At 35.3% G+C, this 16,972-nt stretch overlaps 1 long non-coding RNA gene across 1 annotated transcript; it reads right to left on the bottom strand.

Annotated features, from left to right (window-relative positions):
* Window positions 1–4,025: 4,025 nt before the first annotated feature.
* Window positions 4,026–6,057, bottom strand: LOC147496713 (uncharacterized). Its single transcript, XR_015196640.1, has 4 exons — window positions 5,852–6,057; window positions 4,651–4,792; window positions 4,461–4,578; window positions 4,026–4,317 (listed from the first exon to the last, which is right to left on the bottom strand). It is a non-coding gene; the product is annotated as an uncharacterized LOC147496713 (long non-coding RNA).
* Between the last annotated feature and the right edge of the window lie 10,915 nt (window positions 6,058–16,972).

Raw genomic sequence — 16,972 nt, 5'->3', positions numbered from 1 at the left:
AATCATCTTCTTAAACAACATATTGTTGTAGGTTTATTTCAAACGAATCTAAGCTAATTAAACAACAAATCAAATGAATTAAAAGTGGAAAAATACCTTAATCCAGAAGCCAAATACGGTTTGGAAAAGAAGAAGCCGAGAGAGAGAGAGAGACAGTTCTCCAATTTCGCGATTTTGAAAATTTTTGTGTTTTTTGGATTTTGCAAAATTTCGTGTTTTTTGGATTTTGAAATAACACGAAATTTTGAAATATCAGAAATTTTGGGTGAATTAGATCATCAGATCTTGAGGTGGATCGGACGGCTGAGAAGAAGAGTGAGATAAGAGTGGCACTCTAGACAGCGGATATATATATATATATATATATATATATATATATATATATATATATATATACTAGCTTGTAGGCCCGTGCATACGTACCGCCTCTTTTGAAAACATTTAGATTTTTAGAAAATTGGGACTACCATTTTAGTCGCTAACTCATTTTAATTTTCTAACAAATTGTTTTAAATGAAGTTTTAATTAAGTTTTAAAAACCCATTTTTTCAATTGGAAGAGAGATCCTATTTTAATAGGAGAATAATTCTCGTTTTAATTAGATATGCTAGATTTTCCCTTTTAAATTGGAAAAGAATTCTCATTTTAATAGGAGAAGAATTCCCGTTATATAGGAGAGGAATTCCTGTTGTAAAAAAGGATTCCCATTTTTCAAATAGGAGAGAAATTCCCGTTTTAATAGAAGATGATGTGGAATTTTAATAGAACTCTAAAAATACCCCTTGTGGGAGCTTTAATATTAAGACTAGCTTGTAGGTCCGTGCATACGCACCGGCTCTTTTGAAAACATTTAGATTTGTTTTTAGAAAATTGGGACTACCATTTTAGTCACTAACCTGTTTTAATTTTCTAACAAATTATTTTTAATTAAGTTTTAATTAAGTTTTAAAAACCCGTTTTTTCAATTGGGAGAGAGATTATGTTTTAATAGGAGAAGGATTCCCGAGAGAAATTCCCGTTGTAAAAAAAGATTTTCATTTTCAAATAGGAGAGAAATTTCTGTTTTAATAGGAGATGACGTGGAATTTTAATAGAGCTCAAAAAATACTCCTTGTGGATGCTTTAATATTAAGATACTAGAAAGTAGACCCACGCATACGCACCGACTCTTTTAAAAACTTGTTCAACAATCATAACTATACATATATAAAGTTTCTAACAAATCGTGATTCATGTTTTCGTCGTTAACCCATTTTAATTTCTTAACAAATTATTTTAATTAAGTCTTAAAAACCATTTTAATTTCTCAACAAATTATTTTAATTAAGTTTTAAAAACCTGTTTTTTAATTTAGGGAGGGATCCCATTTTAATTTAGAAGTGTGATTCCCATTTTTAATAGAAGAAGGATTTTTGTTTTAATTAGAACTGTTAGATTTTTCTTTTTCAATAGGGGAGAAATTTTCATTATAATAGGAGAAGGATTCCCATTTTAATTAAAAGTATTAGATTTTTTTTTTTCAATAGGAGAAGAATTCTCGTTTTAATAGGAGTTGATGATGTGGAATTTTAAAAGAGCTAGAAAAATACCCCTTGTGGGAGCTTTATATATATATATATATATATATATATATATGGATCAATATACCATGGTTTTCATACCATGATTTATACCATACCTGACAACTTCACCCACAAGACGAAATAGAACCTAATTTTTTGTGAATATGTCCAACAAACTATGAAGATCATCTCCGCAAAAATTTAGCTAATTTGATGGTGTTTAACAATGTCAAAAGATGATTGCAAAATCGAAAAATCTAGGTAGTTAAAAAAAATTTAATGTTGTCAACAATTTTTGAATAGGTTAGAGGTTTCCAAATGAGCCAAATTTTTGTGGAGTATATATCCATAGTTAGTAGATCATATCCACAAAATATTAGCTTTTAACTCATTTTGTAAAGGGGCGTAGTTTAAAAAAACCATGGTAAACGGATCCCTATATATATATATATATATATATATATATATATATATGTTTGTCTAAAAATAAGTTGCTCACTCTTTTTTGTCACACTTTCAAATTCTCAAGTTAAGGGGGATATTAATATCAAGATATGCATGTAGTGGTGTAGTGCATTCTCAGTGTAATACATAAATTAAGAAATCCATTTTGTGGCTTAAAATTGATGTGTTCATAAAGAAATGATGCAAACACCATTTGGTTATTATGTTTGCGAGTACTTATGTTACCCTTCTTTGTTGCAGGAAAAGGTATACTTCATGAACTAGAGCTGCTCATGGATGATCTAGTAGGTGTTCTGACGACTGCAGACACAAGTACATTACAATGTCAAGATGAACATATCTGTGATGGTTTAATACATGAAAAGGCCTGTCTAATAACTTTATCTTTTCCTAGTTCTCATAGTTTTGGTATGCGACTGTGTAGGGTGTTTTTAATCACTAAAGAAGACTACATGGACTCTAGGATGAAAGTTAGTTTTTATTACTGAAGTTGTCACTCAACATCCACTAAAAGTTAAAAAAAAAAAAAATGTTTGACTTAGTCTAGTCCCTTTGCTTTCCCAAGTGTCCAGCCTCCCCCTCAAGTCTTTACCATTTTGTAGGATTTCTACCTCGCATTATTCTAGGAAAAGTTCACAAAGTTTGTTATTGTAAAAGGATTGAAAATTACTTGTGTTTCTTTCAAGACTAATAGTAGTAAGAATTGAAATTCTTTAGTATCCTCAAAAGTAGAGAGCTAAGTAAATGTTAGTTGGTACCACAAAACTCAATTTTCTTATGGTTGAATTTTCAAATCTAATTTATCTGTCATTTTGTTTTTTGTAGGAAGGAATGGAATCTACCCCTCATACAAAACTTGTGTTGGAGAGAATGATGCCAATTGATCCCCGCTAAGATAACTTGTCTATGGACACTCTAAATTCCAATCAAATCTAAGCTTTTACTACGACCAACAATCACCAACCACAAACTTAAGCTATGGAATGAACAACCACAAACCTAAACTATAGAATCAACGACCACAACAAGCAATAATAATGTAGAGTAAAACTATAACACAAGATGTAACGTGGTTCGGCCAATAATGCCTACTTCCATAAGAGCAAATCCTTTATAAGATTAGGAAGGATGATTACAATCACTCCTCGATCTCAAGTCTCTCCAACACTTACTAGATCTCTTTTCATGTATCTTTCTCATTACAAGCTTATTTCTTTGTAAATGTTTCCTCTCAATTTTGGTGACTCTCAAATTTGGTTTTTTCTCTATCTTTTTGGGTATGAAACTTTAACTTCTTTTATATACTATGCTAAAATTTTGGTGAGCCATGAAATTTAGATTCATCTCGGTTCAACAACAAAAAATTGAAACTTTGCTCTTCTTCTCACATGGTGAGGGACACCCAACAATCTCCCTTTCCCTAGCCATAAGGGGGGATACCTCCACACATTTCTAAATCAATAGGAGGAGTGTGCTACCAATCCGGCAGTAGCACAACAAACATCAAACTTGCCCTTCGGCAAACCTTTAGTCATCATATTCGACCCATTCTTGTCAGTATAAATCTTCTCAATGCACAATTGCTTCTCTTCGAGAACTTCTCTACACTACACCATAACAGGCTATTTGCAACGGCAAAAAAGCGTTGCAAATATGGCGTGGGTAAAGTGTTGGAAATTTTTGCAACGGTTAATAAGCATTGCAAATATAAATTTCCAACGCTTTTTAAGCGTTGCAATAATGATTTGCAACACTTTTTATAACTATTTTGTAGACAAATTTAAAATATTTGCAACGGTTTTTTTTTTTTTTTTATTTCACAAACGCTTTTTAAGCGTTGGTAATTTGTAACGGTTTTTACATTGTTAGTTAATTTAAAAATAATTTGTAACGGTTATGAACCGTTGCTGATGGGTTGCTGATAAAAAAAAATAATAATTTCTCATATTTTGTAGCGACTAGCTAAACCTACAAAAAGATGCCCCCTCTTGCACCATATACATAAATCATAAATTCTTATTTAAGCTAAATTTATCCTGTACACAATATATTTTCATACTATTTTACAAAGAAACCATAATATATATGGGAAAAAAAACTGATAAAGTACAAAACTAATCCAACCATATACATTCACAACTTTGAGCGATTTTCTAAACCTCACAAACTTATTGTTGAACTATCACCATAAAAAAAGTTTTCATACTATATGATCCTAAACAAGAGATAACAGCTTGCGTTGTGGAAAACCCTACGCCCATTTACTTCCACAAATGCTCCAAAAGAGATCCTAGCATTAAGATAAAATAGTCGACCAAGAAAAGATTATGAAGCAGACAATAAGGGGATCAAGACCAATTCAAACGCTAAATACTGATAATCTAAGGTATAGTGGATTGAGCTTAACAGTAAAGAAGGACTAGGGATTCTCACCTCTGCATCAAAACCCAAATGGAGATTCATGAAAGATTCACATTATCAAGCATGGACTTATCTCTTAGCAGCAAACGGCATTATTTGCCTGAATGCATGAAAATGCACTTTCACACCCCTACAAACAAACAATTAAAGTTTTAGCTTAACAACAACACCAATAAGCAAACAATAACATTTCATTAATTACCTTGACGGCAATGTAGTGAAATCCATTTCCCACTAAATCTTTAGCAAAATTGAACCACTCTTGATATGAAACTTGAAGTCAATTCTCATCCACGGATTTTCTCTCTAAGAATCAATGCCTCATATCTTAATGCCAAACAACTCTGCCAAAGTCAACGAAATTAATACAAATCTATTCAAGAAACCAGTAACGCCAAAGAAAGAAAGATAATTATTATTATTATTACTACTACTACTAATACTATTACTACTACTACTAATACTATTACTACTACTACTACTACTTATTATTATTATTATTATAGAAGCTAGGAATATGGGATCTAGATAGTTAAGAGGGGTGCTCAAGCACACTAGGCTCCTTAAAGTGCAAGTTGTGTGCCATAATTAGGAGGTCACTTCCCAGATGCCACTTCCAGGCACAGCACACCAAATTCTTGGGTCTACATCTATCAAATTTAATGTGCCCATGACCAAATCTCAAAATCAAACAAAATCTTTCTCGTACTTAAAGAGGGGGTTGGAAATGCCAAATTCACGCCTAGATGCACAGAGAAACATAATAGTAGAATACCAGTGGACCTGTGTCCCTCGAAAAAATAGAATAACATCTAACAATAGTAGTATACTACTATCAAGGAAAAAAAGAATGATTTTTGTGTAAACTAAGAACAGATCGTTGAATGTGCTATCCTACCACTCAACATAACTTAGACACCTATGATGCTTGAGCTCTATGGAGAAGAGTAGATGACAGTAGCATCAACAATTATAGTACGGAGTACGGACATGTAGTGGGATGCTCTTGCTTGAAATTTCATGCTTATACTTTTTTGGCCAGCTTTTACATGTTTCCATGTGCAGGTACAGCCATACAAATATTCAATGCGGTATACGCCAGATACAAATGAGTGACAAGTTTGTAGTTGTACAAGTAGCTCGGGCCTGTGATATAGTCTACTGACTTATAAAGCAGGCACCTATATGGACTCTGTCGATTGCATGCTTTAAAGAATAGCTTGGTCCACTATTAACATCTTTTTTATTCAATCTACCACAACCAAAAAGAATTTCAGTCACATCCTCGAAAAACCATTCAAGGATTCTGGTAGGTCTAACAACCTTATCAGATGATACTCTTTACGCAGCCAATAACACCTTTCTCTTGAAGTAGAATACCAAATGTAATTGGATGAACTTACCTTGCGTGCAATCTTTTTCAAAATGACTTCACTAAAATGTGGCAGCTGCAAAAATGGTGCACTGCCTTCGGTTGATCCGCCAGATCCCTTTCTTGCACTAAGAGGAACAACCTGCACAAGAGAATGTTAGAGACCGGCTATATGACAGTAGGGTTCAACACTATAAAGTATATTGTATATGTGCAACAAACTGTACAAAGAAACTTCTTCCCCGTGATCCGACAATCGCTAAGAACACTAAGGCCACCATATGGCTGTGAACTTCTATGTAAATTGAGAGGAGGGGCTATTCTTTGGATATAGTAACGGCAGATTGGGGACCAGGGATATCCGGTGTAACTTGCCTTTAATTTTGCATAGTTTTGTTGCCTCTTTGTTTCTGTTGTGATGAGATTCCCTCACACCCCTTCAATATTTCTTATCAGTAAAGGTTGATTTTAAGTATTGTGTTAACAAAAGAACCAATTATTGTGAAGAGTACGAATATGCAGTAGTAAATTTGCATTCTGTGACCACTTTGTAAGCAAGGAAGTAAGCAGATACGGATGAATTGCCTGATCTAGTACAAAAGGAAAATGTAGTAACTAGTCCTTCCAAAACAAGACTGAATGACTCTCGAGAAAGCTCAACAATCCCAATTGCAGCCTCGACCATCCATGCCCCTGAGGAGTTCGCGGTACAACTGCCATCTGTTATAAAAACAAAAAAACAAATAAAATGAAAGAAAAATAAGTATTCGTGGTTAATATCTGAACATGGTCATTATACACAAAAAGCAAAGCCAAGTATTTGGAACCAATTACAGAAGCAACCACACAAATGTTCCTTCTGGCTTTAAATATACAGTCCAAATCATAACCATACTGCCCTGCAGGCTGGTAATTAGGTAAGAAAGCTACTTACGGAAGAGGATGTCATACTACACAGTTGTGTTGGAAAAGCCCCTAGCACACAGGGTGAAAGTATTTTAGTCCCACATCGTCTAGGTTCCTACAAGACCAGGGTTACAGTCATGGCATCTACTCATTACGGAGCTTTCGAGGAAAACCACACCTCTCATTATGGGGGAAGGCGGTTAGTGGGACACTAACGGCGGTAGGAGTGGGTTGTCAAGAACAGCCCATAAACATAAGGATGCTACAAAATGATATTGATTGTCAAAAAAAAAAAAAAAACTTGCAACTTTCAACTTTTTTGTTTTTCAAATAGAAAATGAGAAGATTTCTACCACCTAGCTTTCACCACTGAGAACTTCTCCAAACAGATTGCTGGGCTATACAGATCTTACATGACTATTAAATTATATCTACATAAAAAAAAAAATATACTTCTTAAGTTAGAGAGATCAAGAAACCCAACACAAATAGTTGCAAAAACAAGAAGATGGGCCTCAACAGTAATATAGTTTCTTGAAGTTTTTAGTATTCCCCCAAGCGATGTATTGAATTCTTGAAGACTTGCACTTGTTTAATTTAAAATGGGGAGTTCACTTTACCGAGTGTATGAACTACTCATTCTTTATTTTAGAATTACAGAACGAAGCTTCACTCACGAGTATATGTTTTCTTCATATCTAATTAACTTAACCGTGACAAGGCTCTATGTAAAGTATTATAGATTTATGTTGCATTGAGTTGGGAGTTGGTACCTTTACAGGGAGCTCACAGTTAAATGCACCTTCAACTTGGTGAAAAGGGGGAAATGAGGTTGTCAATATCAATTACATCACAGACGAGCAAATGATATTGCATAATATAGAGGCGTGATTTCGTCGTTAGCATTATTTACTCTTGTCCGCAGAAATTCAACTTGGGTTTTTCGATCATCTTTTAGTCCCCTATCTAGGAATATAGGATAATCATTGTGATTGAGAAATTTTCAAGTTTCTTTTTCAGAATGAAAAAACAGTGGATATGAAGACATGTACATTACAATGAAAATCTTGATTATGGAAGAATTTTGAATATAAATATATAATTAAGGACAGAAATGTAAGAGCTCATGCAATTTGGCCGGGGATTGCATTTGCAAGCGACAACACAGGTGTCCGTCTCTCACAAGCATTAGTTGGTCAAGTGTGACTGTTAACATTACATTAGTACAAGCGAAGACAATGAGAACAAGAATGAAGTTAGCAAATTAGAAACGATAGATTGTCCTAGTTTCACTTTTCTCGAAGTATGCTCCTTTCTAGTTAAGTGAAAAGACTTAATAAAACTACAAATAGCTTCACCGTGGTTAAAACGATAACATGAGTGCAAAAGATGCTAACTCATATCTGTGTAAACCCTAAGCCAAAGCAACAAACAAAAAAATGTTTTTCCAATCTTTGGCTATGTGCATTCAGTCTCTCTCAAGGTGTAAATTCACACAAATAGCCAAAGCAAGCCAAAGTACAATACATGCACTATATAAGTAGTTAACAATCCAAGTAACAAACACTTACAAGAGTTGCCAATGTGCTATTAAAAATCCCAGATATAGCTTCCGGAGTAGACAAATCAACACCTCCCCAAACCAGTGAACCAACTCCTTCATTAACTAACTGTTCTCCTAGCAAGTACACCATATTAGGCTTTAATGATTCCAATACTAGGCAACTACAAATCACATAAAAACATAATCAACTCAACATTCAATGGTTCAGATCCAACAGATCTGAAGACTAACTAAACTTTAATCAATCAAATCGATATTGAAACTTAATAGATCACATCAAATCAGTAATATTGGTGACTTACAGTTAATACCTCTTTCATAGTGATGGGAGCATTAGCAGCAGCCATGGTGAGTTAGATCGGTTTAACACACAAAATGAAAACCAGATCTGTGTAAATAGAAGGTTTCTTCTTCTTCATGGTACTCAATAATTGAAGCAAAATTGAAGTGAGCGAGAGAGACAGAGAGAAAAGGGCACCGACAGTGAGAGAGAGGGAGGAGACCTAGTGTAGCGGTGGTGAGAGAGAGAGAGGAGAGAAACTAAAGTTATCTTTTATATTTCGACCGAAATAATAGAGCGCGAATTTTTTTGGTTTCCCTATTTCGCGAAATTTTCAAAATTTTGATTTGTAACACTTCTCAAATGATTTTTAAGCGTTGGAAATAAATTCCTGAAATTCACCCGAATTAAAGCAACACTTAACAACATTACTAACGTTTATATAATGTTGGCAACTTGCTAACGGTAAATAACCGTTGCAAAGTAAAAAAGATCTGTGTTGCAAATATCCTATTATGGTGTAGTGCTAATCCAATGATAACATACATGTATGTGTTTGTATCTAGAATGAAAACTTGGATTCTTGCTAAAATGGATGGAGCTCTGACTATCGCAAAGAACCGCAAACTGTTTATGCTTTAGCCCTAGTTCATTGAAGAACCTCTTCATCCATAACATCTCTTTGCAACATTCAGTGGCTGCAATATACTCGATTTCTATAGTGGAGAGGGAAACACACTTTTGCAACTTCGATTGCCAACAAACTGTTCCCCTTGCAAATGTAAACAAATTGCCGGAAGTGGACTTCATCAAGTCGACATCACCTACCATGTCTACATTTGTGTAGCCTTCAAGTAAGGTTTTACTCCCACCAAAACATAAACACACCTTGGAAGTGCCCTTGAGATATCTTAATATCTACTTAACACCTTCCCAATGCTTTTTACCCGGATTTGACAGAAATCAGCTTACAACACTAACGACGAAAACAATATCCGGTCTTGCATTGTACACACCATTGCATATATCAAGTTGCCCACTACGGATGCATAAGAAATCTTTTGCATTTCTTTCTTCTCATGCTCACCCTTCGGACACTTAGATTTGGTCATGCATAATTGGCCACCAAGCAGACAACTCACCGGCTTCGCTTGATCCATGTTGAATCTCTTCAACACCTTCTCAATATAGCTTTCTTGAGAAAGCCACAACTTTCCACTCTTTCTATCATGAGTGATCCACATATCAAGTATATATTTTGCTTGACCCAAATCCTTCATCTCAAATGACTTACTCAAGTCTTTCTTCAACTTGTTTGTTGATATTTTGGCCAACTATCAACATATCATCCACATACAACAAGAGCACTATGAAATCCCCATTTGAAAACTTATGAACAAACACACAGTGCTCAAAAGTAGACTTTTGTAGCCATGTTTCACCATAAAGGACTCAAACTTCATGCACCACTGTCTCGGTGCCTGTTTCAACCCATACAAACTATTTCTCAGCTTGCATACCATGTGCTCTTTGCCTTTAACCTCAAAACCCTCTGGCTGGTCCATGTAGATGACATCTTCCTCAAGATCACCATAAAAAAAGTTGTCTTGACATCTAGTTGCTCAACCTCTAGGTTCATACTTGCAGCCAAACCCAATACCACCCTGATAGAAGTCATCTTAACCACCGGAGAGAAAATTTCATCAAAGTCAATACCTTTCCTCTAACTGAATCTCTTCACAACAAGATGAGCTTTGTGCTTTGGATATGGATTACTTTCTTCGTGCTTGACTTTATTTGAACACCCCACTTGTTCTTGAAAACTTTTCTTCCTTTCGATTTCTCAACTAAGTCATAGGTGTGATTCTAATGCAAAGAACCCATCTCATCTTGCATGGCCTTCAACTATTTCTCTCCGTTTATACCTTCAAGAGCCTCTTTATTATACATAAGTTCTCCACCATCAGATAGCAATACATACATATATGGTGGGTATCTGTTTGAAGCTTGTCTTTCTCTCTCGGATCTTCTCACCTCATCTTCTTGTGGCTCAGGAGGATGCACTTCTTCTTGTTAAGGTGGTGGTTCATGCACTTATTCATCTGCATCTTCCATCTCAATAGGTTCAATTCAATCCCATCATGAATAATATGATCATCATCATGAGCCTCAAGCCCATGGTTCTCTGCATTCTCAATGCCATCTGTCGCTTGTTCCACTACCAGAACTTCAGGTTCTAAATCAATGAGGTCATAAACAAAAGCTTATAGCTTCTCCCCATTTTCAAAGTCCTCTATTGTCTGATCTTCTAAGAACACAACATCTCGACTTCGGATTACCTTCTTGTTAATCGGATGATAAAACTTGTAACCAAACTTCTCATCCCCATAACTAAGAAAAATGCATTGTTTAGTTTTGTCATCAAGCTTAGACCTCTCATCCTTGGGATTATGAACAAATGTTTTATACCTAAATACCCTTAAGTATCCATAATCAACATCTCTACCTGATCATACTCTCTCTAGATAATCACTATTCAGAGGCCTCGAATACGTTAGGTTGATCATATGTACGGCTATGCACATTGCTTCTACCCAGTAACTCTTTGGTAAATTAGAATGATACAACATGCATCTCATCCTCTCTACAATGGTACATGATTCGTTGCACTTTGGTATGTATAAATATTTTATTCACACACACACACACACACACACACACACTCGACACAACTTTTTCAAGTTACCTCACTCACGTGCACGTTGAAATATAATCTAAGCAAGGGAATCATCCCAAACCCAAAGACTAGAATACTTATTAACAGTTCACTGGAATTAACTCTCTAAGGAACTTATGTGAGAAGGATTTTAATTGGTGATTTAAAATTAGGTTTTACTGAGTTACTTGGAATACAAGTCACTAAAGATTGCACTTATACTAATTTGCTTAATATAATATAGATATAGAGAAAGATAGGTAGAGGGGTGGAGAGTTAATCTACTCATGCAAAATTAGCTACTATAGATTAGAAAACCTAGTCACTGTTGTCTCTAATCCATTTTAAGTTCGTAGACAAACCCGAAACGGACTCGAGTGTTGATTCCTAAAAAAATACACCTATCTCTAAGTACATCCTACTAGCATGAGGAGTTCAATTGGTATTTAATTTCTAAAATACCATTCTAATTAATGGTTTTATTCTACACCAGTCATTCAATTTTAAAAGTCTAATTTTTACAGAGGGTCGCGTGTGCGACGAGACCCAGTGTCACCTGGGTCGCGCACGTGACTTTGTCTAGAGCTCCAAACTCTAAACTTGGTCGATCACTGTCATTTCATGACATGATGTAAAATAGAACCTATATCTCTAAGCAATGATTCAGGTCTCCTCAAATGGAGCCTGATCATCACATGAGGCTCATTAACTGTCACACCCCGAATTTCGACAGAATTCAGAAAAAACATTATTTGTCCCCGACTCTTCAATATCCGAGGTGTGACGACTCTCCACTTCCAAAAACTCATAAACAGTTTTAAAAATATGCGGACATGTAAAAACCAATAAAAATTTTAACTTAAACAACAGTCATCTTCATTACCAAAAACAATTTACAAATGAAAATGCAAATAGTATTATCTCAACTGAAAATCTATATCACCTCAAGGGAAAACAAAACACAACTTGAGATGCAATGCTAACGCAAACCACAAGCAGCAACCAATCTTCTTCATCACTAAACCTGTCAAGACTTATCAACTATGTTCATTTATCGAACACACCCGATAAGCAAACATGCAAATCGGTCAAGATTATAAAAATCTTTGGTGTGAGTAGCTCTAAAACAACATATACTTATACAAATATATACATAATCCATACGGCAGTTAGTTCCTCCACCGAGGCGCCGTAACTTTCAACAACTAATACAAGATCCTTAAGTACAATAATCTAGGCAGGTAGTTCCTCCACTGAGGCGCCTTAACTTCCCACTAACCACACAACAAACTATAGACATAATAAATAAGGCATGTAGTTCCTCCATCGAGGCGCCTTAGGTTCAACTAAACAAATAACCAAACAAACGTATTATATACATACCTCATTTCATGCTCAATCACAGTGGGTCGCCTCTCGCCCAAGTAATTAGTTTGACCCACCCTTCGCAAAACCATATATAATCATCTATCTACATATACATCATTAACAAATATATTACCATAATTATATTAATTAAGGTTTTATTTGCGTGTCCCTAAAATCACGCCGATCTATGTCTTACCTAGTTTCCCTGGCTACCACAATCGCAACCCGCCCGAACATGTACATCCACATGCCTCCCCTTACATAATGAGCCACTCCGTGCGTAACTACCCCGCGGGATGCCGCGACACCGTAAATCCTCACACGGAAGCCAAATCTATGTAAGCACCGCCACTATTCGACATAAAATATTGCGCGATCATTGTTCTATTTTTGCGAACGGAATAATCAAGCCACTATTCGGCTACGCCAGAGGGTCACCGAAGGCCATTCAGATTAACGAAACGCCCCAAAGGGCCAATCACATGAGTTGTGGTAGTCGGGTTCTAGGATTTTCGTTATGTAATTTATTCAGTGTCATAACGTTAATGACTCATAAACATTCCACTATATCACGCAAGGTCAATTACCTTATTGCACTAAGCCATAATATTTAGAAACATCTCAATTATATCTCATAACCAAATTTCATTCTTCCACGTGCCAATATATTATCAGACTACATCACACTCCCGTGGCAAATATTCACCAATACTATGCTACCTCATAGTAGCATCTCACATATATAATAATGGAGCGATATACATTTTCAAAGATATTGCATTAATATAACTATCCCAAATATTATATCATGTCACAATGTTTCAACGTATCGCATACATCTTTATTATAACGTATTAGGAATATAATGTCTCCTAACATCTCAATATTGTCACGTGTCAAAATACACAACATCAATGTCAAATCTTTCTTAGATAATGACAACCAAATATATACTAGCTTCCACAAAGATTTTATTACTATATGTGTCCATATAATATACAACATAAAACATAGCACAATTAGACAGTCAAAAGTCCACAATCAAAGCCCAATATATATATGTTTTACACACTACTCACGTCAAATCTAAATTAGATAATGACCAACCAAGTTATACAATATCGACAATATTTTATATAATCAAATATGTGAAAAACTGGAAAAGTCAACATTCCACAGTCAACGGTCAAAGTCAACGGTCAACAGTCAAAGTCAACGGTCAAAGTCAACGGTCAAAGGTCAAAGGTCACCACATCATGGTCAAGTTCAAACTCAACATGTCATGGTCAAAGTCAAAGTCAACTGTCAAAGTCAACGGTCGATTGTCAAAGTCAAACTGTCATCGTCAAAGTCAACATATCATGGTCAAAGTCAACATGTTATGGTCAAAGTCAAACTATCCTGGTCAAAGTCAAACTATCCTGGTCAAAGTCAAACTGTCGTTTCCGTGTTCGACAGGTCCAGGGTCATAGCCATGGTTCATAGCTAAGGTCAAAGGTGCATGGCTCATGGGCTCATGACAAAGGTAATGGTTCGGACCCAACTGGTAGAGCCCAAACCTTAGACCCCGAAAGTCTAAACATTGAAAGACACCAATAGATCTATTTTAAGTCCAATGGACTGGCCCCAATCAATATTAGAAACGGGCCCAAAAACTTATACTGAACAGGCCCAAAACACAACTGAGTTCGGCCCGAAAACTTTAAATTAAACAGGTCCACAAAACTAAACAAATAGGAAAAAGGCCCAACCCACTAGCTAATATCAAAACGGCCCAAAACAAAACCAAAAAGAACCGCCAAAAACTAACATAAAATAAAAACTAAAATAGATTAAAATAGATTTTTGGCCCAAGCCCAAATCGGTTATCGTTTCATCTTCTTCCCCAAACTTCTCCTCCACCACCACCAAATCGACCACCACTCATCTCCTCCTCAGTCGGTTTTTATCCCCACACCAAAACAAACAACATTAATAAAATCAAAACCCCAAATCAATCAATATATATCTTCTTCAAAAACTAGATCTAGCCAACCGCCATTTTTGGAGCTTTGTCGCCCGCCAGCCCCCACGCACTCAAACACTCTACCCTAGTCTAGGCAAAGCCCAACACTCCAATCATACTAAAAAACAGCCCCAACCCCCGGCGCCATTAACGCCTCCAAGCTTCCACCACACTCGCCAGCACCCAATCGACCGTGCTAAACCCGACATTCATGCACTACACAACCCAATCACAGTTTAATCAACCCCCTTCACCCATCAAAATCCCACAATCAAAATCCAACCTCGCAACACCGTAAATCTACTACTACGGTTCAAAATAAAAGCTGGGCGCTTCCTCGCGACGCCATTAGCGCCTGTTCAGAGCGTGAACAGAGCTACAACAGTTCAACAAATCAAAAGTTCAAAGCAACACTACAACAGTATTTAAGTTCAAAGCCCACGTCGCCATTAACGAGCTTCAAACTTCCAGAGCTTCAACAGTTTGAAAAAAAACCGATATTGAACAGAGTTTAATAAATACAACACGCACAACGTCGAATAAAACAGGAAATGAACAGTATCAATCAGCAGAAATCTTAGGCAGTATACCCCGATATACGTAAACTAAAAATCCGGTGAAATAGCAAAATAGCTACTCACCCGTATGAACAACTTTGATTTAATCCTCGTCGTCCGAACCGTCGTCGGCTCCACCTCTCCAAAGAAACCAACTTCTCTCTCCTCCATTTTTTTTAATATATTATTTTTCTCTCGAACCCTATTTTCTAGAAAAATTTGTTTTATATACTTGGGTCCAAACCCAAGCCCAACACCGACTCGAGCCCAAAAACCAGGCCCACGTATCCCGAGTTCAATCCGACGAATTTTTAAATAAATAAATAATTTAATTAATAAATAAATAGAAAAATACATATTTAAAAATACGGGCGTTAAAGCTATACACATCTCAAAAGAATCTCATCCCGAGATTCGGAAGTAAAACTATACGAACAAATAACGTATGTATTAACTTAGAACATACCCAAGAATGTACCGAGATTAAACTTAAGCAAGATATCGTTGGTATTAATTATTTTAAATAATTCCAGAATATATGTCCTCATGCCATTACAAAACCTACTACAGTTTAACTGTCTATATTAAGACACATTATTATTTCGCCACTTAAACTAAGATAAACATGTCATTTCTTTTTAGCATGCAGTTTCTTGACACGAAAGCAAACTCTACGAAAATAATATTCTACTTAACTAATCAATACTATAGGGTAAGTTCATCCATGCATGAAACATTATGGAGTTCTCATTATCATGCACCAAAGAAAAATTTGTGTCATGATACACTTAAAATAAAAATCACTCATGTCATTGATACTACAATAAACTTTATATTACTTTAGTCATGCTCTCAAAAATATTAAATTTAAAACAACCCTTGAATCCTAATTCATGCTTGCAACTGGATCAAATATAGCACGTATCAAAAAAAATAATTTCATATTCATCTATCAAAATCATATAGACTGAAACAAAACAATTCATAATAAATACTCGAATATGCAAAAATCATGTGAAACTAATTTAACGATATTAATCAATCATATACGCACGGTAATAGTTCACCTATATATAATAATATAAAATGTGTATACATAAGTATACACCTCTCAAAGAATACACGTGTATACGCAAGTATACACTTCTCAAAGAACACGCGTATATCGTCCGATTATACACATCTCAAAAGAATACACGATATATACGCAAGTATATACATCTCAAAAAGAATACCGCATTATATTTTATTATTATATTCAATCTATTTCTAACTAATCACCTCTAACAGATTAATCTCTTATACTTTAAAAATACTATCCATCAATTACAATGTACGAGTGAGGCGAGATAGTTCCTCCAAAACCGAGGCGATTAGTTCCTTACTCAGTACATCACAAAACCACCAGATAATACAGCTCATTCAATATATATTAAAATATCTCATAGTTTATTGAATAATAACTTAACACTCCAATACAAAATTCACAGACATGTGGTCGTACTTAATCCATACTCCACGTGAAAATGAACACAAACAATAAAACCATATTATAGCAGCACACATCATTTTGATCAAATCCGTTAATAATTAACATATTACACATATAACTACTCCTCATATTATAAGGAAAATAAAAGCATTTCATATGCACTCCACAAGCAACTAATATAAATATACACCTCACACGTAGAAACAAATCAAGAAATATATCTACTCTTTTTATTTCTATATCTCTTTCATTTTCTTTGTAAAA

This window comes from Coptis chinensis, chromosome 5, assembly GCF_015680905.1.
Source record: "Coptis chinensis isolate HL-2020 chromosome 5, ASM1568090v1, whole genome shotgun sequence".
NCBI classification, from domain to species: domain Eukaryota; kingdom Viridiplantae; phylum Streptophyta; class Magnoliopsida; order Ranunculales; family Ranunculaceae; genus Coptis; species Coptis chinensis.
The sequence above is the reverse complement of the archived record's forward strand: the minus strand, read 5'-3'. Positions and strand labels throughout refer to the sequence as shown.